This window comes from Xenopus tropicalis, chromosome 2, assembly GCF_000004195.4.
Source record: "Xenopus tropicalis strain Nigerian chromosome 2, UCB_Xtro_10.0, whole genome shotgun sequence".
In the NCBI taxonomy this organism is placed as follows: Eukaryota; Metazoa; Chordata; class Amphibia; order Anura; family Pipidae; genus Xenopus; species Xenopus tropicalis.
The window spans coordinates 154,725,353-154,751,477 of record NC_030678.2 but is presented as its reverse complement, the minus strand read 5'-3'; the positions used below and the strand labels follow the sequence as shown (position 1 = coordinate 154,751,477).

The window sequence follows — 26,125 nt, the reverse complement described above, 5'->3', positions numbered from 1 at the left end:
ACCCAAGAAGTAAGCATCCAGCACTCTACAGGACATGGGATGGATGTCATTCCAGGGTGTGACTATGACATCAGGGAGTAGGGTTATGATGTGGCAATCAGTGATTGGCTGATCATCACACCATTTAATTTGAAGTCCTGTCCAGATTTCCTAATTTAGTAGTTTTTACCCAAACAGTATCGGAAAACTGGGCTGCCTGGGTAAAAACTGGACAAGTGGCAACCCTACCCTACTTTACCTGTGTACCTTAAACAAAAACTTTAAAAGTTTTGGGCATCACATGTATAACATATGTTTATATAAAATATCTACACTTTGTAAACAAATGCTGGCAATTAGTATGTATGAATCCATTATAATAAAATAGCAATAGTATATACCCTGCTAATGCTCTGTCTCCTTGTCCTTAACTGACCCCATTATCCCAGTTTATTCCTAGCGCAGCTGCTAATAAGGTCGCCTCAGCAGCTACCTGGCAGCCATTTATTAACTGGGGACTGTTACCCTCACCAGACACATCCAATAAGTGTCAATATCGATGATATCTATAGAAGTGTGCAAGGATAGAGACTAAGGATACAGAGAGCAGCCACAATAAAAAGAAGAGATAAAGGAACAAATCTCTATCCTGACTCCATTCTCCCATCTGCTCTTTTCTGGTTGGTTTACCCGAGCGCAGTTCCCAGTAGGGCCAGCAGAGGGCGCCGCGGCTCCCCAATCGTAGTATAAACAGAGAGTGCTGATGCAGCCAGCGGATTCGCTCGGGATGAGCGAGGTTGGACCCGTCGCAGCTGCTTCTTTGCATCCTCAGGGTCGCTGGTCAGAGATACTGCAGGCTGTGGATGCGCTTAGGAGCGAACTCTCCCCTCTGTGACACTGCGTTAGATTGGGAGCAGGAGGGCAGCAGGGGAATAGCCCCAGCAGCAGCAGCCCCAGCAGCATCTCCCTGGAACCCTCCGGCGTGGGCTCTTTGTCTGTGCAGGGAAGGGGGCGCCTCCCCCCAAGGTAGAGATCCCCTCTCCGGAGCCCTCACCCACTGGCTGGGCACTATGCGTGGGAGCAGCACAGGAACAGGTAAGGGCATGAGTGGGAAGGGGAGGCAATTCCAGCATTTGCTTCAGTACTGGGGGCAACTACAGGGGCTGCAGTGCATACAGAGCATGAAGCATCCTCAGTCTGGCACAACATCCCTTTTACTTTTATACTGAGAAGTGGTACCTTGTACTTCAGCACCAACACCTAAACCTTAATGGGTTATGTATAAAGGTCCAGTCCCTGGGCCAGTACATCAGGCTATATAGTGTATTGGCTTAGTAAGATGAGGTGTTATTGTGGCCCCTTGATATTATGGTAAATGACTTCTGGGCAGAAGTGTGTTCCCTGCCTGTACCTTATATGTACAGCCCTATTCTATGTTTCACTTAGGGAGCCGGGGTCCCCCAGCTGTTATTAAATGATATGGACAGCACTCCCCTATTCATACAAGAATGGCTATGGCAAATAGCAGTGTAAGCACTTACCCTTTACACTGCCCTTAATAGTCACTTTTTTGAAACTTGAAGAGAGTTATATAAGTGTATAAATATTTGTGTACATTTGACTCCATATTGCAACATTGTTTACTATATATATATATATTTATAATATATATATATATATATATATATATATATATATATATACAGTATATATATATAGCAACATTGTTTGACTATATAGCAACATTGAGTGCAATTCTTATTGTATGTAAGTATAGTCCTAATTTACAAAAAAAGAGTTCTTAGATAAAAGGAAAGGGGAGAAGGTGATTATTTTTTGCATTTGGAAGTACTGAAGTGCGGAAGTACTGGAGTTGAGACAAATCCATAGTTTTATGTGGGAAGCTATTCAATAGGATTGACAAATCTACTCTTACATTTAATGGCTATCAGCATTTGCAGAGTTCTGTGATAAATAGACTCATCGATTACAGTGACACAAAGACTCATCTTGTTGGTTCTGTACTGTGAAATTAAAAGTTTCTGCATTCAGAAGGGAATGAGGAATACTTAGGGACAAGTTGGTTGTGCCGGAACTTGCATCAATGAAGTATCTCTTGTCACCAAGACAATACTGATAGTAATGCTTTCTGTTCAGTTTCACTTCCAGAGCCTACTGGAAGCTGTCATCTCCACTGCTACTATAGGCACCATCTCTCCCTACTATACCTGCTATCCCACAGCCACAGTCCCTTCCCAGAGGCTATTATCCCCCCACTGCTACTATAGGCACCATCTCTCCCTACTATACCTGCTATCTCACAGCCACAGTCCCTTCCCAGAGGCTATTATCCCCCACTGCTACTATAGGCACCATCTCTCCCTACTATACCTGCTATCCCACAGCCACAGTCCCTTCCCAGAAGCTATTATCCCCCCACTGCTACTATAGGCACCATCTCTCCCTACTATACCTGCTATCCCACAGCCACAGTCCCTTCCCAGAGGCTATTATCCCCCACTGCTACTATAGGCACCATCTCTCCCTACTATACCTGCTATCCCACAGCCACAGTCCTTTCCCCGAGGCTATTATCCCCTCACTGCTACTATAGGCACCATCTCTCCCTACTATACCTGCTATCCCACAGCCACAGTCTGTTCCCAGAGGCTATTATCCCCCCACTGCTACTATAGGCACCATCTCTCCCTACTATACCTGCTATCCCACAGCCACAGTCCCTTCCCAGAGGCTATTATCCCACTGCTACAATAGGCACCATCTCTCCCTACTATACCTGCTATCCCACAGCCACAGTCCCTTCCCAGAGGCTATTATCCCACTGCTACTATAGGCACCATCTCTCCCTACTATACCTGCTATCCCACAGCCCCAGTCCCTTCCCAGAGGCTATTATTAGTGATGGGCGAAAAGTTTCGCCAGGCATGGATTCGCGGCGAATTTCCGCGTTTCGCCATTGGCGGATTGTTTCGCGAAACGGATGAAAAATTTAACCACGGAAAAATTCGCCGCACGTCCAAAAATTGTCGCCGGCGTAAAAAAAGAATAGTCGCGGGCGACAAAATAATAGTCGCGGGCGACGAAACAATAGCGCGCGACAAAATAATAGCCACGGGCGACGAAACAAGAGCCGCGGGCGACGAAACAAGAGCCGCGGGCGACGAAACAAGAGCCGCGCGACGAAACACGAGCCGTGCGACGAAACAAGAGCCGCGGGCGACGAAACAAGAGCCGCGCGCGACGAAACAATAGCCGTGCGACAAAATAATAGCTGCGGGCGACTAAATAATAGCCGCGCGACAAAACAATAGCCGCGAGCGACGAAACAAGAGCCGCGCGACGAAACAAGAGCCGCAGGCGAAGAAACAAGAGCCGTGCGCGACGAAATAATAGCCGCGCGACAAAACAATAGCCGCGGGAGACGAAACAATAGCCGCGCGACAAAATAATAGCCGCGGGCGACAATTTTTTTTGTCGCACGACATTTTCGGCGTTTCGCGGATCTTTTCAAAGATTCGCGAATTTTTCGGCGAAGCGAAACGGAACAGATTCGCTCATCGCTAGCTATTATCCCACTGCTGCTATAGGCACCATCTCTCCCTACTATACCTGCTATCCCACAGCCCCAGTCCCTTCCCAGAGGCTATTATCCCACTGCTACTATAGGCACCATCTCTCCCTACTATACCTGCTATCCCACAGCCACAGTCCCTTCCCAGAGGCTATTATCCCCTCACTGCTACTATAGGCACCATCTCTCCCTACTATACCTGCTATCCCACAGCCACAGTCCCTTCCCAGAGGCTATTATCCCCCCACTGCTACTATAGGCACCATCTCTCCCTACTATACCTGCTATCCCACAGCCCCAGTCCCTTCCCAGAGGCTATTATCCCACTGCTGCTATAGGCACCATCTCTCCCTACTATACCTGCTATCCCACAGCCACAGTCCCTTCCCAGAGGCTATTATCCCACTGCTGCTATAGGCACCATCTCTCCTTACTGTAACAGGTTCTGTCTGTTGTTTAGCTCTCCTGCTCATTTCCCACAATACAAGCAAACCCAAACAGCGTCCGCTGGTCATCGACTGAGCAATAAACTGTGAATAAAGCCCCGTAGGACCAGGAGTTCAGTGCAACCATGCAGAGATAGAATAGGAGAGGCAATACTGGGCAGATAATAAAATGCGTTATTCCTTGTAATTTATCAGTACAGTTTTGCTTGGACAATTTAATTAGAAATCGTTGCAGGGAACCGTGACTGTATGTTTATATTCTGTGTTACCAAATACATAAAACCTAAATCTCAAAGCTCTGACTTTAAAAAGACCAATCCATCATGACTAAAGCTTTAGCGTGCTGAAAACAGAAGGAATTTTGCTGTTGCAAGATATTCTCAGCCCCTTTATACAGAGTATATTATTGTAATTACATTTTGTGCTGCCTTTGTCTGACTGTCATATAGGTTTCATGTACTATGTTTGGTACAGGTCTAGTTGCCTATAGCAACAAATCAGCAACAACCATTTTGGTTGCTTTAAAGGGCCACATAAATAGGCAGATAAATTGTTGAATTGGTCTGAAAGGATAAATCAGCAGCTTGAATCTGCCAGTGTATGGCCTCCTTTAGATTGTGACCACATTTATGCTGGAAACTAATTTTGGGGTTAGAACCTGATTTGTATTTCGCAGTTTGCAAGGTCAGAAATAGCCATTATTTGATTTATTTCTGGCAGCAACATAGCTCAAGTGCATTTTTAGATTATCTTCCCCTTTCAGTCATGGGACTATGGTATAGGCCACAGTGTTCTGCATTATAAAGAATAGCCTGTGTGTAAGCCCTTTAGGAGCCAGAGAACTGCTTACTCTCAGCGCATGGTAGAGCTCTCATTTACTGCACTCTTTTCACAAAACTCAGCCTTATCCTGGCCGACTGCATGGATTATATCCATATTAAGTCTGTTACTGCACTCAATAAATAAATATTTTCATTACTCAAATCCCCAATATAAATGTATCTGTTTCATTTCTGGACACTTCTAATTAGTGCTGGGCATTTGTGTGAGTTGTGTCTTGTTAGGCTTTAGGTTAAAGGGTTAGAATCCTTCTATTGTCTGAGAGGATCTCTGTCTGACCTCTGCAGTCTAAATACTCTGCTAAAAAGACAGCTAGAATGTCAGCCGTAAAGCATGGAAGAACTGCTGCTTTGTAAATGGAGACAACCCACCCTAATGGTTTCCACGTACTGTATCCTGCCTTCAGGTCAGACTCTTTTCCCCTGATCAGCCCACCCTATACACCAAATGTGTGCCTGATCTATTTTTTATACAACCATATCACCCCCACATGGCCCTGCCCCCTCTTGTTTCTGTCCAGCTATTAGAAGTCTTGACGGCTACATCCTTGCACAAGCTTTGTTTTTAAAGGGGTTGTAAACCCAGCCATGATGCTGTCCCACTGTGCCCCCTAGTTTTGCTGTAGAAGTTCTCAAAAAACGTAATTACAGATGCAGGAAAATTCACCAATGAGCATTCTACTGACTAAAAACCTCATTATAAGTGCAAGAGAAGTGACCAATGAGAACACTGATTCCCAGCACTATGTCAGGCATCTTGCTGTTATCTTATATATAGAGATAATTATGTCATTTTTTCTTTCATTATATGACACAGGAATCAGACATGGGGATAAAGGACAGGTTTGTTCAGTGCTGGGAAACTGTGCTTAAAGCTTCCCAACTCCAATTGCAGGAACAGAGAACAGGGAGCCGGGTTTATACAGATCAGCTGGGATTCTTATTGGAGGATTTTTGCAGCCGCTGGCGCTGGAAATTTGGAAAAAAAAGTTTAGGGAATGTTCTTTTGTGCAATATTGTTTTAAGAATACAACCCTGATGTTGTTGGACTACAGCTCCCAGAATGCCTTTACCTTAATTATGTTACATTATTCTGGGATTTGTAGTCCAGCAACAGCTGAGTAAAGTTTGGTTGAGCAGTGCCGTGCAGCAGGGTTTAGTACCTCTTTATCCATTAGCCACAACACTGGGTCCCTTTACTAGGGATGCCACCTTACTGCTATTTTGCTCGGTGACTCGGGTTGGGTGCGGTTACTGCAGGTTAGGGTCTGGTGTGGGTTGAAAATTTTTTACCGCACATCCTTCGCCCCCTCCCCAACCTCATCACTATGCACATAGAAAAGTGTAGGGCCCCTCCTGTACTGGCTCTGCAGGGTTGCACAACAGGATTAGCTTGTACCATGTTCTTCCACATCATGTTTGGTGCCTGCTGACCTGACAGCGACTGCTGACCTAAAGCATGCTCGGTGAAGCCAGGGCCAGGTTACTGCCAGGCGGGGGCAGCACTAGGGATAGGCAGAAGAGGCACATGCCTAGGGCACAACAACAGGGGTGTACTAGACAGTTACAGTAGCTCTTCTGCCACCCCCCGCTCTATGCTGTCTTGCCTCCAACCTGCTTGACACTGTAGGAGGAGGTGAGGTGGCCAGCCGGGTTGACTAGGGCACCCAGTTGCCTGGGCTTCCCCTGCTGCCAGGAAAACAGACATTGGATAAGACACAGTAGGAGATGGCAGCTTCTAACCTTGTTGCCCAGATTGGGACTGGGAGTCTGTTAGAGTTGCCACCTGGTCGGTATTTAACCAGCCTAGCCAGAAAATCACCAGCTTGGGCCGGTACCAGTATTACAAATTTACCAGCAATGTACCTGCCGGTAAATTTACAGCACCTTATAAACCCCTCCTTCTCTTACCTGTTCTGCTGCCAATCAGCCTTTATAATCACAGGCCCACCTCTGCCTCACCCAGTCTGTCCATTTTCCCCATTCCCATTCACCTTTTTCTCCACCTAGTCTGCCCCTCCCCCTTATGTCACAACCCCACCTCTCAAATGACATTACGGTCCACCCCTGACCCGAAGGTCGGTATTAGGAATAAAAGAAGTGACAACCCTAGGGTTCATGGACTTTTACACACATCCCGTTATGCAGTTGGGGAGGAACAGCTGACTCCACATAAGGCTGTTGGTTATAAATAAAGTGGCTTTGGATCTATTTTAACCATTCACTACATTTCCTTTTTACATTTTTTTTAACAATGCTTCATTACATTTTCAATCTCTTTTCCACTTTAAAATTCTGCATTTTATTTTTGGCAATTGTGCCCCTTTAATCTTGCCTGTGTGTATTAGGGTACGCTTGGCCTATTCTCTATGGGCGAGATAAGATCACACCGCAAAACTAACTGAACACAAGCTGTTCTCTTTCTAACCACAGGGAATAACAAGAAAGAGATTTTATATTCTACAATGCGTTATATGGATGTGACGTGAGCCCGGCCTCTGGTGCTGGAGATTACTTGAGAGATAGGCGCTTGTAATTGTTGCTGGCATAGACAAGAATGATTAAGCTCAGCAGTAAAATCAACCTTCATTAGTAACAGATGCTCCATGTTCCAGCATTGGGCTGGCCAAGAACTCAAACCAGTTAGTCATTTCTGTCCCTCTTGCATTGTGAGCTGAGTTATGGAAGCCGCAACTTGCTATCCTAATGTCACCCCATTGTCTCAAGTGACGCCCGTGTTTATCCAGAATATCTGGCTTCCGAACCAAAATTTTTTAAAGAGCCCCACACAATACAGACACCCCTAATATACCTATGTTATTTTAAAAAAGTATGAATAAATACCATTTTTATATGCTGAAATCCAGCTGCAAAACAGTTCTCTTTCTGTATCTGAAATCCTGGCAGGGGAGGAGGGGCTAAAACATTTATGTTACAAATTGTAACAACTTCTCTACAGCTTACGGACAGCATGCAGGAACTACATAACCCACAATGCATTGCACTGTGATGTTCCTTTTCTTATTAGAAATTTAGAATTTGCGCTTGATTTTGCACTGATTATATAAATGAGCCCCCTGGTTTATATTGCCTGTTTGCTATCTAATCTGCTGGGCAACTTTAATAGCATTTCTATAAAGGTGATTGTTGGTATTGAGGAGACTCGCAAGGCTCAATACACCCTGATTCCCATTTATACAGCTTCAGTGTCTGCTATTATAGTCATTGTGTATGAATAGGAAGTTGCTGCAGGAGGGGAAGGGCAATTTAACTATTTATATTCATCTAGAGAGGACCAAACTGGTCAAAATGCCACTTAGCCTTTAGGATAAATGTTAATAAAATCACACTGAGATGTCTATGCATTGCTTTTGGATACCAGGTAAAGCTGGAGGCAGTATCATTAAGTACAGTCTGTTGAGAAATAGGAGCTGGCTGCATTGTACATAGGTGCAGAGTTAGTTGAGTAAGACTAAGGGTTCAGATCAATAATTTTTAGAGGTTGCCAAATGAGTTTATCTGAGTTTATCAGATTTGGCCACCTACATGCTGCACCAAATTGGGCTCATCTGATTGTTGGCTCAGGAGTCAAGGAAAGGATCCTATAGTGGGGCTTACGGAGACCTTGTCAGTGCACCAGTTTGGTCCCAAACCAATGTGATTTTCAAACCTGCTCAATTAATATCTAGATGATTTTCAGCCAGTCAGGAGAGCCCATTAGTGGGCCCCACGCATGAATCAGTATAAATGAAAACAGCAGCAACAGTCAGTAATGAGCTGCGATCAGTCTAGTCTATATATAACAATGAAAGCAAATATCACCACACTGCATGTAATACATAAGGCTCAGTAGTAACTTGCTTATTTATTGGCACAGGGGACTAATATCTAATTTTATACACTATACTTGGATATAATGTAGTCTGTTGAAGAGCTGGCCCGTGTAGGGAATTGATCCAGGGGTTTTAACTGGTCACTCGGTGAATCTGTTATAATTCATATATTATGAAAAGGGTATGGGAGGCAGCCAAATGACATATCACATAATGAATCAGATTGCTTCTTCCTAACTAAGTCATTACACTACGGAATTGCCAGACATTTATTCCTAAAGGCATACTTTTCCCATTTATTTCCCTCCAGGTCCATATATTTTGGCACATGCTTAGCCGGACATGTTCTTCCATTATTGCCAAAGAGGGCCCAGATTGCAGACATTGTCTCTCATAAGGCACATAAACAACAATAGATGCAGCAAAAGAACGTGCATATAGATAGAGCTTTACAGGGAACCATTTGTTCTGAAAGCTGGCACATTAAATGCAAATCGGAGAGCATTAAATCAAAGATAAAACCAAGTAAGTAGCACAGCCTAGGAACTCCATGTCCCATCATTGTAAAGAATAACATAAAGGACATAAAATTAGAACTATTGTTATTCTTACAGGTAAATAGTGGCATTTCTAAACATGAGAGTGTCTCTGTAGATGGGATGTGCAACAGTTTTTGCCCCCGTGGGCATTTGTGCTGTGCCTGGCGATATAATGCAGTGAAACTATATTATCCTGTAACTGGCTGCTGTACTTTGGTATTGCAAATAGGCATTGTTGAGATTGTTGGTGACTTCTTATTGTTTATCATTAAGATAAAAAACAATTATATAAACCTTCAACTGCTTCTATACCATAATGCATATTGCCTTTTGTATTCAGAAACACAGAAATGTAGAATTCAATGGCAGGGAAGAACCAGTTGGTCCAACTAAGGTACCCATTGAATGCTCTGTTGTCAGTGTTATAAGTTCAGGTTTCCTAACCTGATTCTAGGTCCTATTTTGGCATTTTATAAAACTTGTGACTTCTTGAGCATGTTATAACATGTTACAGCCAATAGGGTATTGTGGTTGGCATGGGAGCATTGGGGTTTAGGGTTTGCTTATGACCTGAGCATATTGGAGTTTGTGTGTTTACATTTGGGGGCACATTTACTAACCCACGAACGGGCCGAATGCGTCCGATTGCGTTTTTTTCGTAATGATCGGTATTTTGCGTTTTTTTCGGAAATTATCCCGACTTTTTCGTTACCAATACGCTTTTTGCGAAAAAACGCGAGTTTTTCGTAGCCATTCCGAAAGTTGCATAAAATCTGGCGATTTTTTCGTAGCATTAAAACTTGCGCGAAAAGTCGCGATTTTTTCGTAGAGGTAAAACTTGCGCGAAACGTCGCGCCTTTTAAGTTTTAACGCTACAAAAAACTCGCGTTTTTTCGCGCAAGTCGTAATGGCTACGAAAAACTCACGTTTTTTCGCGCAAATCGTATTGGTAACGAAAAAGTTGCGATAATTTACGAAAAGTCGTAAAGGCGCCGAAAAAATCGTAAAAAATACGAAAAAGTCGCAAAATGTTCGTTTTCCAATAGGAATTTTTCCAATTTGGATTCGAATTCGTGTCTTAGTAAATCAGCCCCTTGGTTTTCAGTTTACCCCTCCTTTTTTGCCTGCCCTTCTCCCAGCTGGTAAAAATTATTCAAAAAGGTGGCAACCCTACCCTAGCCTTGGAATGCTGGCATGGCATGGGTGCATTGCAATAACATCAGTATACTGGTGCACTAAGGAGACATCAGCACCACATTTGGGTATGTGAGTCCCCTTTAAAGGGGTTGTAAACCCAGCCATGATGCTGTCCCACTGCGCCCCCTAGTTTTGCTGTAGAAGTTGTCAAGAAACATAAATATAGATTAAATTCACCAATGAGCATTCTGTTGAAAATGCTGGGAAACTGTGCTTAAAGCTCCCAACTCCAATTGCAACATCCTGGGGAATAGATCAGCAAAATCCGTCAGTACCATGGACAGTGCTTTATTTACACCTGTACTGCAAAGCTCTCATTCCTGATTTCCTTGTGAAATATAAATATACTAATATACAGGGTATATCATTTTTCAAGTTACCCTTTAACTGATACATGGCTGGTGCAGCTAAAGGTATGTGCACCTACATAAAGCAGTGTATGTCAGCAGCAGAGGAGACATCTTCCTTTGAAAGAACACTGTAAGGCACAAACCAACCTTCATCTGACAGAATACAGAGTAATCAAACACAGATTGAGCCCGCTCATAGTGCTTTCAAAGAATCTTGCTTTCTGTAAAGCTAAGGGGCAGATTTATTAAAGGGGTTTCTAAGCAACTTTTCTATTTTCTTCATTATTTATTCTTTATGGTTTTGAATTATTTGCCAACTTCTATATTTTTGCAGCTTTCAAATGTTTCAAGTTTCAAGTTTATTGTCATATACAAATAACAATGAAGCATCATTACCGTAAGGACATTTTTTTGACCCGTGTTCCTCCCAACTTTACATAGACAAAAAAAAAACAAAATACAAATATTAAATATAATAAAAGTGTGCAATAAAGGTACAAGTATTTACAATAAAAAAAATGCAATGAAATATTTGAAATTGTGCAGTGAGAATTTAAAGCGGCTTTGCTTAAAGTGACACTGTGAAGAGTCCAGTAGTTATGCGGAGTGTGTTTTAGGCAGAATGTCAGCAGTTCAGAAGCCTGATGGCTTATGGGTAGAAACTGTCTCTGTATCTGCTGGTGCGGGTCTGGATGCTCCTGTACCGCCTGCCTGATGGTAGGAGCGTGAAAAGACTATGACTGGGGTGGCTGGGGTCAGAGCGGATCCGCTGCATCTTCCTCCTACAGCGCTGTCTGTACAGGTCCTGCATGGCCGGCAGTTCAGTCCTGGTGATGCATGTGGGTCACTGACCCCAGCAGCCAAAAAACTATTGCTCTGTCACGCTGCAGTTTTATTGTTACTTTTTATAACTTATTTTTATAGTCAGGTCCTCTCCTATTCATATACCAGTCTCTCAATTAAACCAGTAATAGAAATGAAGACCAATTGCAGATTGTCTTAGAATATTACTCTCTACATTATACTAAAAGGTAGCGCAAAGCTGAACATCCCTCTTCAACATTAGTATTTTTTTATTTAGACAATTACTCTAAAACACATTTTTGTTATTTAAGTGTAAAAACCACAATAAACATGAATACAAAACTTTGCCATCTAAAAGCTGAGGAGGCCATGTAGAAGTCAATGGGATCTGTCCTTATCAAATTGTAACTTTATTTAGTTTGAGGTTTTAAAGGTTTCTGGGATTTTTTTCATTTGTAATTGCATGAAAATTCTTACAAAAACGCGGATATCAAGGTTTTGAATTCTTATTTGTATTCGTTATATGAGCCTTGGATATAAAGTAGAATGAGTCTTAGTTTACCTTGGGAATAAAAAGTAGCTTATAATTGGTTACAAACCAAATACAATGAAAGTATATGGGCTAGAAAATTGCACAAAACCTGTCCTGTAGAAACAATGGCAATTAAGAGCTAATTTGTATTCCTCAAGGCACTTGCGCAAGGCGACTGATGGGGAGGTGCAGGTTAACAAAAGAAACACACTGGTTAAACACATTTACTAATATGTTGAATATGGTTTATCTGTGACCTACACTGGTGTTTAGTCAGTCGGACACAATCCTGCATTTAGATTTGATAATATCATAATAATAATAACTTCATGACAGGTACCAGGATATCAGTGAGAAGCTGCTTGTTCATTCATTGGCTTTGAGTTTTATAGGTTATGGTCTAATCCAGTGTTTTTCAACCTTTTTTGGGCAAAGGCACACTTGTTTCATGAAAAAAATCACGAGGCACACCACCATTAGAAAATGTTAAAAAATTTAACTCTGTGCCCAGCAGCAGTGCACCCCTAGTACATTGGTGCCAAGAGCAGTGCCCCCCTAGTACACTGGTGCCAAGAGCAGTGCCCCCCTAGTACATTGGTGCCAAGAGCCAGCCCCCCTAGTACATTGGTGCCCAGCAGCAGTGCCCCCATAAGTCAGTGTGCCCCGTGGCCCCCCCTAATACATTGGTGCCCAGCAGCATTTTACTTCTGCTCTTCGGCGGCTTCAGCAGCATCTTCCCCTCACGCGCGCCGCCTATGCACTTCTGCCTACACGCGACCGCACACAGGCCCTTTTATAACGTTGCGCCCCGTGCGTACTGACGTCACCCGTACACACGGGGCGCAACCAATGACAGGGCCCGGATTTTATTAAAGGGGGCCCGAGCTACTAAGAAAAACTGTAGCATCGCCGGGCCCCCTTTGAAAGTAAAAATTGCGGCCCTGCCTACGGTACACCAGGCAACATCTCGCGGCACACTAGTGTGCCGCGGAACAGTGGTTGAAAAACGCTGGTCTAATCAACTTTCCATTGGGTGATACAGAGGCATCGTGTTCAACTCTGTGTCCCCTGCAGTAAGGATTGTGATGTGTATCAGTTACAGCAGAGAGCATGGATTGGTTAGTGGGGAAAGCTTCCCTTCTCTTGTAGTCTTTACACCAAGCTCAAGCCCCTCTTGGAGTTCCAACCTTTGGTCTGGGCCACTTTTAGCTCATAATAAGGTTACAAATATAAAAAAAAAAGTTGGTTTATCAGTCATTCAACCATAGTTCCACAAATATCTAAAGGTGCAAATATATTTTCACCCTAAATTTGATCCTAATTAACCTTCAAGTTTGACTTTAAGTTTAGGGGAGCAAATTGTCCACAAATCTCCCCCTTCTGGCCTTTAGACTGAGCTCCACCCACTTGTCCAGGACACGCCAAAAGTCCGGCCACACGTTTTGGGAACCACTGCTCTAGACAATGCAAAGGGAGCCAGTCCTAAGTATATACAGTAAACGCAACTGTATTTAGATTTGGTGGATCCTAGAACATCATTGCCATAAAACACAATCATAGTATAATGTTGTAGTATAATGTAGATATATTATATTATGGTATAGATATTATTTTTTTGTGTGTTTTTCATTTATTTGGCTTTTGTTCAGAAGTTCTCCAGTTTGGTATCCAGTTGCTAGGTTCTTATTTTCCCCAGCAACCAGGCAATGGTTGAGAGTGAGAGACTATGAGGGGGACTGAATAGGAAGATAATAAATAAAAAGTAACAATAACAATGCAATTGTAGCCTTACAGAGCAATAGCGTCTTGTCTGCTGGGGTTAGTGACCCTCACCTGAAAGCTGAAAAGAGGCAGAAATCATATAGAAATAAAAAATGAAGACCAATGGCAAAATTGCTAGGAATAGGCAAACATGCAGTAAAATAACCTCAAAGTTGCCCGTTTAAGTTTAAAGTTATTTATTAGAGCAGATTTGCTATAAAACAAGGGGAGAGTGAAATTTTAGATTACTGGTTCTAGGATTTTTCTATGATTACTGTGTGTATATTAGATTCATAAATTCAAGTTTAATGTTCTTAATACAGACAAATAACATTTACACAAAGCATAGTGATATGAGTGCTGATTATGTTTATACGCTATTGTTTAGAAGAATGATACATAGTGCCACTTTCCTCCATACCTTTATAAGTGGAACAAGAGAGGCAGGTGTGAAATGCATACACTGAACAAGCAGCAATATATCTTCCTTTGTTCCTTCCAACTGATGTGCGGAGCTGCGCGCTGGGCAGAACAATGGCCGTGTTTGTAGAGGAGAGATGTTCTGTCACTATGTCAGGTGTGCAAACATTGCAGAGACTGATATAAATGTGCAACGCACTCCCATAGCGACTCCAACAAACTTTGCTTGTGGTCTGTTCAGATCAGTTTTGTACTCAGTTCACCCCAAGCGCACACGTTTCATGGGGGTCTCTCCTTCTATGGTACTGTACTATTCTATGGTACCAGTAATAAAAACATTGCCTTATTGCTGTTAAACCTTTATTTGTATGCTAGGGCTTCATCAGCAGCCAATGAGCATGCCTCAGAGGTTTTTGGTGTGGCAGAAAACATAAATACTGGGAGGAATGCCACATAGTGGGAATGTAAAAACTCCAGGGAGATAGTGCTTTTCTCAGAATTGAACCATTCATAATGGTCTAATGTGCTTTTTAGGCACATCTACCTCTATGCAAAGGGCTGCAGTGTGCAACCAACTTGCTCACTGTTAGCTGTATTTAGGTTCAGAAAGTAACCCCTGAAGGTGTCAGCTTTGTACTCAAGGCTGGGACCATACAGGTGAATTGTATTGCCCAATGAGACCTTATCCACAGGGGCGTTTCCGGCCCCTGAGCCCTCCTATGCCACTCCCCTCGCCCCGCGGCACTTACCTGTACAGGATCAAGTACAAGATATTGCTTTATTTTTACAGAGAAAAAGGAAATATTTTTTAAAAATGTGAATTATTTGATTAAAATGGAATGTAGGCAAGATGGTCATCCTGTAATTCAGAGTTTTCTGGATAACGGGTTTCTGTATGAATCCCATACTTGTACAGGTATGGGACCTGTTATCCAGAATGCTCAGGACCTGGGGTTCTCCGGATAAGGGATCTTTCCGTAATTTGGATCTCCATAACCTCTGCTAAAATTAATTTAAATATTAAATAAACCCAATAGGATTGTTTTGTATCCAATAAGGATTAATTATATCGTAGTTGGGATCAAGTACAGGTACTGTTTTATTATTACAGAGAAAAAGGGATCATTTAACCATTAAATAAACCCAATAGGGCTGTTCTGCCCTAATAAGGGGTAATTATATCTTAGTTGGGATCAAGTACAGGTACAGTTTTATTATTACAGAGAAAAGGGAATCATTTAACCATTAAATAAACCCAATAGGATTGTTCTGCCCCCAATAAGGGGTAATTATATCTTAGTTGGGATCAAGTACAGGTACTGTTTTATTATTACAGAGAAAAGGGAATCATTTAACCATTAAATAAACCCAATAGGGCTGTTCTGCCCCCAATAAGGGGTAATTATATCTTAGTTGGGATCAAGTACAGGTACTGTTTTATTATTACAGAGAAAAGGGAATCATTTAACCATTAAATAAACCCAATAGGATTGTTCTGCCCCCAATAAGGGGTAATTATATCTTAGTTGGGATCAAGTACAGGTACTGTTTTATTATTACAGAGAAAAGGGAATCATTTAACCATTAAATAAACCCAATAGGGCTGTTCTGCCCCCAATAAGGGGTAATTATATCTTAGTTGGGATCAAGTACAGGTACTGTTTTATTATTACAGAGAAAAGGGAATCATTTAACCATTAAATAAACCCAATAGGGCTGTTCTGCCCCCAATAAGGGGTAATTATATCTTAGTTGGGATCAAGTACAAAAGGAAATCATTTTTAAAAATTAGAATTATTTGCTTATAATGGAGTCTATGGGAGATGGCCTTTCCATAATTCGGAACTTTCTGGATAACGGGTTTCCAGATAAGGGATCCCATACCTGTACAGTGTCGGACTGGCCCACAGGTATACCAGGAAAATTCCTGGTGGGCCCAGGTGTCAGTGGGCCCTCCTGCTTCTTAGCCTTTTGGCCTAAATCATGGTGATTACTTGTTTTTCTATGGGAATAAAGCAAATAAATATGTAGAAGAATAGATTATAGTATATAAAGATGAAAAAGAAACAAGGAAAATGTAGAGACTGAGTAAAAAGTGGATGAAAAATAGTTTGGAGAGTGGGCCCATGGTCTAAAGTCTTCTGGTGGGCCCCTGGGGTCCCAGTCCGACACTGTACCTGTATAATATTTTATTATATTTTAGTCCTACAAAAATATATTCTTCTGTTCTATACACTGAGTCTCATATGGTCTAATAAAATCTTGGTAATTGCTTATTAGCAATACAATGGTTAAGCTGATTAGCACGTTGGCTCCTCACACCCTTACTACATAGCACTGCTTATTAGCACATGGAAATAAGATGCAGTATGTCTGATTGTTATATATGGTTGCTGTCATTATTAGGTCTTACAGTCAGACTGAATATTAGCTTCTTTCATTATTTCATAGACGAGGGGTGTCAAACTCCATCACATAAGGGGGCCGAAATCTAAAATACAGGCTAAGTCGCGGGCTGAATTTTTTCATTAAGATACTTAGTGTTAGTTACTATGTAGTTACTATGTGAGGAAAATGGAAATTGATCAGGCTGGATGGTCAGTCACATTTACCAAGGGCCACATAAAACAACCAGATGGGCTGGATTCGGCCTGCGGGCCTTGTGTTTGACATATGTGTCATAGACAGAAATCTAAAAAATAGCTCCTCCCACAACACCAGGCATATTCATCTGTGTATGGTTAGCCTACAGCATTGTTACTTGATAACTGAGGAACCATCAGTGATATAATGCAAGGAACAGGATTAACAAAACACCCTCAATATGATGGACTCATAACTAACATGTAACCCTAGGTAAGTACTTTTCATTGGAAGACTGAACATTAAATAGACCAGAAGAAGACTAATAGAGCACCCACAGAGCAAGTCACATGTGGAAATGAGTGTTCTATCTTTATAGGGATCACTAGCAAACTGGAATAGTAAAAATGTGTTAGTGCCAACACTGGTAACCCCCATTAACTGATAAACAATCAACTTTGACCAGTCTAGAACAGGTTAGACTAAAGTTTGACCAGTCTAGAACAAGTTAGACTCAACTTTGACCAGTCTAGAATTATTGGATTAAAATAGAGTCTAGGCAAGATGGTCATCCTGTAATTCAGAGCTTACTCTGCTTTCTGGATAATGGGTTTCTGTATAATCCCATACCTGTAGAATAATTTATTATATTTTAGTCCTACAAAATATATTCTTCTATTCTATGCTGAGTCTCATATGGTCTAATAAAATCTTGGTAATTGCTTATTAGCAATACAATGGTTAAGCTGCTTAGCACGTTGGCTCCTCACACCCTTACTACATAGCACTGCTTATTAGCACATGGAAATAAGATGCAGTATGTCTGATTGTTATATATGGTTGCTGTCATTATTAGGTCTTACAGTCAGACTGAACCATTAACCAATAAACAATAAACAATCAACTTTGACCAGTCAAGAACAGGTTAGACACAAAATGTTAGAATCTAACCTAGACTCCAGGTTAACTGAGGTAGATGTGTTTTAGTGAAAGTACTTTGCGTTTATAGTTTACAAAAGGATGAGAGCTCCCAGAGAAAGGCAATTTCTATATCTATTGGAGCTTTTTCTAAAGAAACGTACAAATACAGTTAAAATGGAATTGTTTTCGTTTGGTATCCTGGACATTACTGTGTTGTTGCCTCTGTCTCTTGCAGCCTTGAGGATTCTTCTCTTTGAAAAGAGTTTTTGTAATTGTGTGTCCTCAAAATAAGCTTCAGAGCTGCAGTTTTAGACCTGTTGGTATATCTTGTATCTTTTGTATGAATGCCCTAATACTTATGTTTTGTTTTAATACCTGAAAGGGCAATTGTTGTTTTGTCATATAACATTCATAAGCTTTATATTTATCCCGGATATCTTTTACTTCATCCCTCATATTCTGTGTGTTACATAGTGAATTGGCTCATTCAAGCTAGTATCTTCTTCTTCAGTGAATGCTTCGGTTCTATCTTTCCCCTGAATCACAGGCTCTAGGTATTGCCATAACCCCTGTAGCTACACTATATGGCCAAAGTGTATAGATACCCCTTGTGCTTCTTGGAATTGACTGTTTAAGCCAAAGCAGTTATTGGAGACAGATGTGTCACTACCTCATACAGTGACTTTGTTGACAATTCTGTGCTTCTTACTAGGGATGCACCGAATCCATTTTTTTTTGGGTTCGCCCAAAGCCCCGAATCCATGTTAAGGGATTCGGCCAAATACCGAACCGATTCTGAATCCGAATTAGCTTATGCTTAAATGTCAGCGCACGCAAAGAAAAATGTTACATTTCCGTGGTTATTCGGAAACATTTACCATTCGGTTCAGCCAGAATACCGAACGAATCCTGGAACGAATTCCTACTTCCTACATTGTGGCAACCATTTAAGAAAGGCCTCTTTCATTTCGCCACAATAATGTCCACAATATGTGACCTGTACAGTCTTTTTCCTGGGATGGGAGGGGAATAACATGACCCCCACAGAGTGCAGACCTCGGTCCAACTTATTTAGAATGTCGACTTGCCAGACTTGATACTTAACATTAATGTCCAACCTCTCCTGTATGAGTGGAGGCAAACTCCACCAAACAGTGGGAAAGCCTTCCTAAAGGAGTCACTGTTAAAGGCTGTGTTGGCAGCAAAGAGAGGATCAACTACAGTTTATAATACAATGGATAATAAGTGCCAGGAAAATCATTTATGTCAATGTTTCCTATGCTTGCTCTGCCTTTCTGACTCCAACCAATCACAGATCATAGAAGATCATATCCTCCAACCGAGCCAATGGCTCAAGCCATTATTTAACCAGAATTATCGGAAAAGGAAAGGAACACTTGCACTTTAGAGTGAAAGGCAGAGGAAGTGCCATGTGTAGCACTTGCAGGCGATGGCTGACAGTTGGCCATAGCAGGCTATTTAAGGCTTTACCCACTGGGGGCAAGGAGAAATGATCTCTGGCATATCTGAGTCCTGCCACCTTATGAGCCCAGCACTATGTGTAACCGTTATATAGTGTATATGAGATTAACTGCATGTATGGGAGTAAGTGCATGTATGCTGAGGAATCCTGTGCGTATATTTGCATTTGGAGTGTATATAATTAGCAGGTAAGCCACATACATTGTGTAATCTTACAAGTCAGACCCGCAGATATTTCATATGTGCCTGTGACAGTGCTGCAGGGCATTATTCACTGACTGTTCCTTGTATTACTTTAATTATGCATTAGGCTTATTCCTTATTCCCCACAATGCCAGGATTTTCTGTGTGGGAGGATAATTAAAATCATTTTTACTGTTGATTGCCTTCGATTGTATAATATCCACAATAATGTCTATTAACGTACCTGCAAAAGAAGATATATTTCTGTAATTTATGGATTTGAGTGGCTTTCACTAAACCTTTACTTTCTCATGCCTTATCTGCGAATGTGTTAACTGATATCATTTCCCACTTGAACACACATATAATTTCAATTTATAGTTTCAAGTTAGGAGAGCAAGGAACTGAAAGGTCTAAAGGCGGCATCTCGGGCCAAGGATCACATCAGAGTTTATGCGTCGCTGATCCAATGAAAAATCAAACCTGCCTGATCAAGATCTTCTCAATTTTAGTCCACATATTGGTCGGATAGGCCCGTCGGGGTGCCCATACATGGGCAGATAAGCTGCTGAATCAGTCTGAAGGACCCAATCTGCCCGTGTATGGCCACCATTAGTTGAACAACATCTGGAAACCCACTATGAGATCATGTACAAGGAGGACATTTAGGGCACTTTGGGATTAATATGGCTTCTCTTCACCCCTAAGCTTGCTGAATAGCATGGAACCAGTGCAGGCAGCAACATGCACCTAATTCATGATCATTTTCTTTTTGTTACCAGGTTTAAGATATTACATTGCATTACATGATCATGGTAAAAATGCACACAGGTCAAATAAATGTAATGTAGAGAAAATTCTGTTCTATTGAGCTTATCTAATAGAGTGCACTAGGCAAAGTAACCATTTAGCCCGTGTCCAGTTTTAAAGTGGGGTTGTTGCAAATACAGGTATGGGATCCATTATCCGGAAACCTGTTATCCAAGTTCCGAATTACAGGAATGCTGTCTCCATAGACTCCATTTTAAACGAATACTTAAATTTTTTTAAAATGATTTCCCTTTTCTCTGTAATAATAAAACAGTACCTGTACTTGATCCCAACTAAGATATAATTACCCCTTATTGGGGGCAGAACAGCCCTATTGGGTTTATTTAATGGTTAAATGATTCCTTTTTCTCTGTAATAATAAAACAGTACCTGTACTTGATCCCAACTAAGATATAATTACCCCTTATTGGGGGCAGAACAGCCCTATTGGGTTTATTTAATGGTTAAATGATTCCTTTTTCTCTGTAATAATAAAACAGTACCTGTACTTGATCCCAACTAAGATATAATTACCCCTTATTGGGGGCAGAACAATCCTATTGGGTTTATTTAATGGTTAAATGATTCTCTTTTCTCTGTAATAATAAAACAGCACCTGTACTTGATCCCAACTAAGATATAATTACCCCTTATTGGGGGCAGAACAGCCCTATTGGGTTTATTTAATGGTTAAATGATTCCTTTTTCTCTGTAATAATAAAACAGTACCTGTACTTGATCCCAACTAAGATATAATTACCCCTTATTGGGGGCAGAACAGCCCTATTGGGTTTATTTAATGGTTAAATGATTCCTTTTTCTCTGTAATAATAAAACAGTACCTGTACTTGATCCCAACTAAGATATAATTACCCCTTATTGGGGGCAGAACAGCCCTATTGGGTTTATTTAATGGTTAAATGATTCCTTTTTCTCTGTAATAATAAAACAGTACCTGTACTTGATCCCAACTAAGATATAATTACCCCTTATTGGGGGCAGAACAATCCTATTGGGTTTATTTAATGGTTAAATGATTCCCTTTTCTCTGTAATAATAAAACAGTACCTGTACTTGATCCCAACTAGTAAAATATAATTAATCCTTACTGGAGCCAAAACAATCCTATTGGGTTTAATTATTGTTTAAATATTTTTTTTAATTATTAATCAAATTATGGAAATACCCCTTATCTGGAAAACCCCAGGTCCCGAGTATTCTGGATAACAGGTCCCATAACTGTACCTTGTATTTGATCTCAACTAAGATATAATTTACCCTTATCAAAACAATCCTATTGGGGTTTATTTGATTTTTAAATTATTTTTTAATAGAATAGAAGTACGGAGATTTATTATGGAAAGATCCCTTATCCCAACCCAGGAAACCCCAGGTCCAGAGTATTCTAAATAACAGGTCCCATACCTGTGCTGTTTACTGAGCAATTATGCAATTGGTGGGATTCACTGTCTGTTAAGAATGCAATGGATAACGTGTTATCCTAATAACAGCAGAAATAACTTGTGATTAGAAGATTTATTAGCCTAGGGAAATGTGAGTACACTTCTTTGCTTTCTTGGGTTATATCACACATTGTCCTTGCTGGTAATATTTAATGCTTGGCATGAATTGATATTGATCTGGCATGTTCTAACCTGCGCGGGTTGCAAATAAGAGCTGTTGAACATTACACATAGGACTCTTTGGGTCTGAGCATGTCGCACACACCCTGCTCCCGGCTGAATTTACGGTGCAAATGGAGAAGCAGTGACAAACTACTAAAGTGGAGTTATTTCTAAATTAAGAGAAACTATTCTGATATCTCCCGGGTGAAATGTATGACCGAGGTTGAAGGGACAGAAGTGTAAAGTAAAAGGTGCTAATGTTTATGATGTGCTCAGAGCACCCTGGGAGCAGAATGAGGATAAAGGGTTTGCATTTTTGTTCTACTTCTGCTTCATTGATCTCATCTACACGATTGCAAACAGAAAAAGAAAAATGATTATCCAGAAACTTGGGACCTTGGGTCTTCCAGATATGGAGTCTTTCCATAATTTGGATCTCCATACTTTATTTCAGGGGTCCCTAATCACTGGGCCGTGGATCGGTGCCGGCCCTTGGGCTGTGCTGAACCGGGCCACCTGGTCTCCCATTAATTTTGTATTATGATGAGCTGTATTATATTTTATAATGTAATAATATCAATAACAATAAAAAATTATGTGCATAATATAAAAAGTAATAATGACATTTATATTATATATGTAATAATTTAATTATTATTATTATTTACTATGCACTAGATGCTCCTCCAACCTCGGTCCTTGGAAAAATTGTCTCGCGTGAAAACAGTCTATAGTGCAAAAAAAGGTTGGGGACCACTGCCTTAAGGCTACTAAAAGATTATTTACATTAAATTAAATAAACATTAAATAAACCCAATAGGATTGTTTTGCCCCAATAAAGATTAATTATAGCTTAGTTGGGATCAAGTACAGGTACTGTTTTATTATTACAGAGAAAAGGGAATCATTTAACCATTAAATAAACCCAATAGGGCTGTTCTGCCCCCAATAAGGGGTAATTATATCTTAGTTGGGATCAAGTACAGGTACTGTTTTATTATTACAGAGTAAAGGGAATCATTTAACCATTAAATAAACCCAATAGGACTGTTCTGCCCCCAATAAGGGGTAATTATATCTTAGTTGGGATCAAGTACAGGTACTGTTTTATTATTACAGAGAAAAGGGAATCATTTAACCATTAAATAAACCCAACAGGGCTGTTCTGCCCCCAATAAGGGGTAATTATATCTTAGTTGGGATCAAGTACAGGTACTGTTTTATTATTACAGAGAAAAAGGAAATCATTTTTAAAAATATGAATTATTTGATTAAATGGAATCTATGGGAGATGGTCTTCCCGTAATTCTATGCTTTCTGTAATATGGGTTCCTGGATAATGGATCCCATACCCGTATTTTGTATTTGTGCCTTAGATGGACAGTAATTTGCCTGTCAGGTCTTAGCCATTCCTTCAGATATACAGTCATTGTTAGAGCTGCCAATGGCACAAAGGTGATTTTACATGATTCTATTAACAAATGTGAATTTTCAAAGACAGAAGAACAGTGCTTAATCCTTTGTGTGCCACACTGGCACTATAATTCTTCCTTATTATAATGTCTTGCTAGAACACAATGGAAACTGGTTGATTAGCTGCCAGTTAAGCTCATTTCTGTATGCTGTGCCCCATTTTCTTCAGGTATTTTTATTTGACAAAGTCAAACTGGGCTGGTACATTTAAAACAGAGAGATGTGGCCGGGTAAAAAGCATTTGGTTCTCTATGGAGTGACCTTTCCAGTAGCAAAGTTGGTAATTACTGGTAAGAAGTTAAAGACTGAAGCTGATTTATAAACATGGATGTTAACTGCACCAGTGTAGTTACCCATAGCAACCACTCCTTTTCCTACATGTTTTAATTTGTAACAAGTTTAGGGTTAAAACTAATTGCATTCAGCTCTGCTGACTTATATGCTTCGGCGCTATTGGGAGGATCCCAACATTTTTAGATTTTGAAAAATGAAAGAAAATGTGATTTTAAGCAAATTGTAAGCAATTTTTTTAATAAACAGGTACGAGACCTCTAATCTGGAATCCTGTTAGAAAGCTCAGAGCTAGGGGAAAACCTTATCTTAAGCAAATGAATGATTTCCTTTTCCTCTGTAATAATAAAACAGTAGTACAGGTATGGGATCCCTTATCCAGAAACCCGTTATCCAGAAAGTTCTGAATTATGGAAAGGCCATCTCCCATCTCTATTATAAGCAAATAATTCATATTTAAAAATTATTTACTTTTTCTCTGTAATAATAAAACAGTACCTGTACTTGATCCCAACTAAGATATAATTACCCCTTATTGGGGGCAGAACAATCCTATTGGGTTTATTTCATGGTTAAATGATTCCCCTTTCTCTGTAATAATAAAACAGTACCTGTACTTGATCCCAACTAAGATATAATTACCCCTTATTGGGGCAGAACAGCCCTATTGGGTTTATTTCATGGTTAAATGATTCCCTTTTCTCTGTAATAATAAAACAGTACCTGTACTTGATTCCAACTAAGATATAATTACCCCTTATTGGGGGCAAAACAATCCTATTGGGTCTATTCAATATTTGAATGATTGTTAGCAGACTTAAGCTATGGAGATCCAAATTACGGAAAGATGCCTTATCCGGAAAACCCCAGGTTCTAAGCAGTATGGATAACAGGTCCCATACCTGTATATTGGTGGCAAAACAATCATGTTGCGTTTAATGTGATTGGGAAAAAAAAACCTTTTCCAGAAAACCCTGGGTCCCAAGCATTCTGGGTAATAGATTCCCCCATACCTGTGAGTTTAAGGTGTAATGGTAAGTCCCTGAGTGGTATATTGAACTCATAGAGAGTAAACCTAGTCAGTCTGGTGGGGAAAATATTTTCAATTTACTAGCTTAGTAACTAGAATGTAGCATGCCAAGTTATGGAACTATAATAGAAAAGTCGTATAGATGGAAAGAGTGGGAGAAAGACAGATAAGAACAGTTTAGTGAGAGAGAAATAACCCCACAATAATACATTAGTTGAGATCAGGATAATGTGAGGTGACAGGTTCACTTTAAGTCCCTGACTGCACCGAGGCAGCTTTTTAATTCCTTATTTCCTCTTCCCGTATATTTCTCTGATCCCAATTATGCATGCAGCCATGAAAGGCACCAAAATCAGCCCTTCGGAAAGATTCCACATCACATCAAACATTACGCGTGGAAAAAGATGTTCTAGGGATTTCCATTTAATTAAACAAGGAACATCGCCGGCCATCAAAGCGAGGGTGCGAAGAATTTTAACATTTGCACTAGGTAATTTGTACGTTTAAATTGTAGGCCCATTCTGCACGGCCTCAGTGCCGGCTGGTTTATAGGGACAGGAATAGGGTGCCTGGGAAATACACTGCCTGCCGCTCTTACCAGCCTTGCATGATTATGGGCTATGATGAACTGCATAAAATGTAAGTACTGACCATAAAACAAAGCAGTGTATGCATTATTATGAATGCAAAGTGTGTGTTTGGACTCGGCAGGCAGAGCTCTGTTTACAGAAATAAGAACAGGGCCAGTTGCTATGTAAAACAAGCCTTTTTTGTGAATGATGACCTTGATATGTTGTAACTTGTAGGTGCCAAATGCTGCCTAAATCATATCCACTTTAAAGGACAAGGATAATATAGTAGGAACCCCTTGGTGAATTTAATTGCTTATTTTTGTTGCATTTAGGTAACAAATGCACAGGCCCAGGGAAAAAAATACCACACTACCATTTTATTTACCTTTCCTAGGCATCCGTAGTACAGGTTTAAAGGAGAAGGAAAGTCATTTTGGCATTTTACTGCCAATAGATTCATTAGTGCCACCTAGAACCCTATATTTATTCAGCAGAAACAATTACCATTCCTGAGTAAACAGCTTTAGAAGCTTTCTCCATTTGCCATTTTAAGCAGTTTCCTGCCTGCAGTCTAGCCTTTATAGCTGAGATCACACATTCCTAAGGGAGGGGGGAGGGAGTTATTAGCATTCTGGTGGGAGGGGGATGCAGGAGAGGGAAGAGAGGAGAGAACTGGGTAGACTCTGGCCATGGGAATGGAAGGATGTTTCTGAGAGAGGAAGTCAGACACTGGAACATCATGTTTACAAAAAAGAGACAAGAAATCCTGTGTTTCTTTTGACAGAGGGCTCAGTGCAGCATTACAGTAAGTGCTTATGATAAAGCTTAATTAGTTTTTACGTTTCCTTCTCCTTTACCACTGG

At 40.7% G+C, this 26,125-nt stretch overlaps 1 protein-coding gene across 1 annotated transcript in view; it reads left to right on the top strand.

Annotated features, from left to right (window-relative positions):
* Positions 1-756: 756 nt before the first annotated feature.
* Positions 757-26,125, top strand: part of mtus2 (microtubule associated scaffold protein 2) — a 249,147-nt gene continuing 223,778 nt past the window's right edge. Inside the window, exon 1 of the mRNA XM_002934016.5 lies at positions 757-1,074. The gene's annotated coding sequence lies outside the window, so the exon portion shown is untranslated. The remainder of the gene's footprint in view (positions 1,075-26,125) is intronic.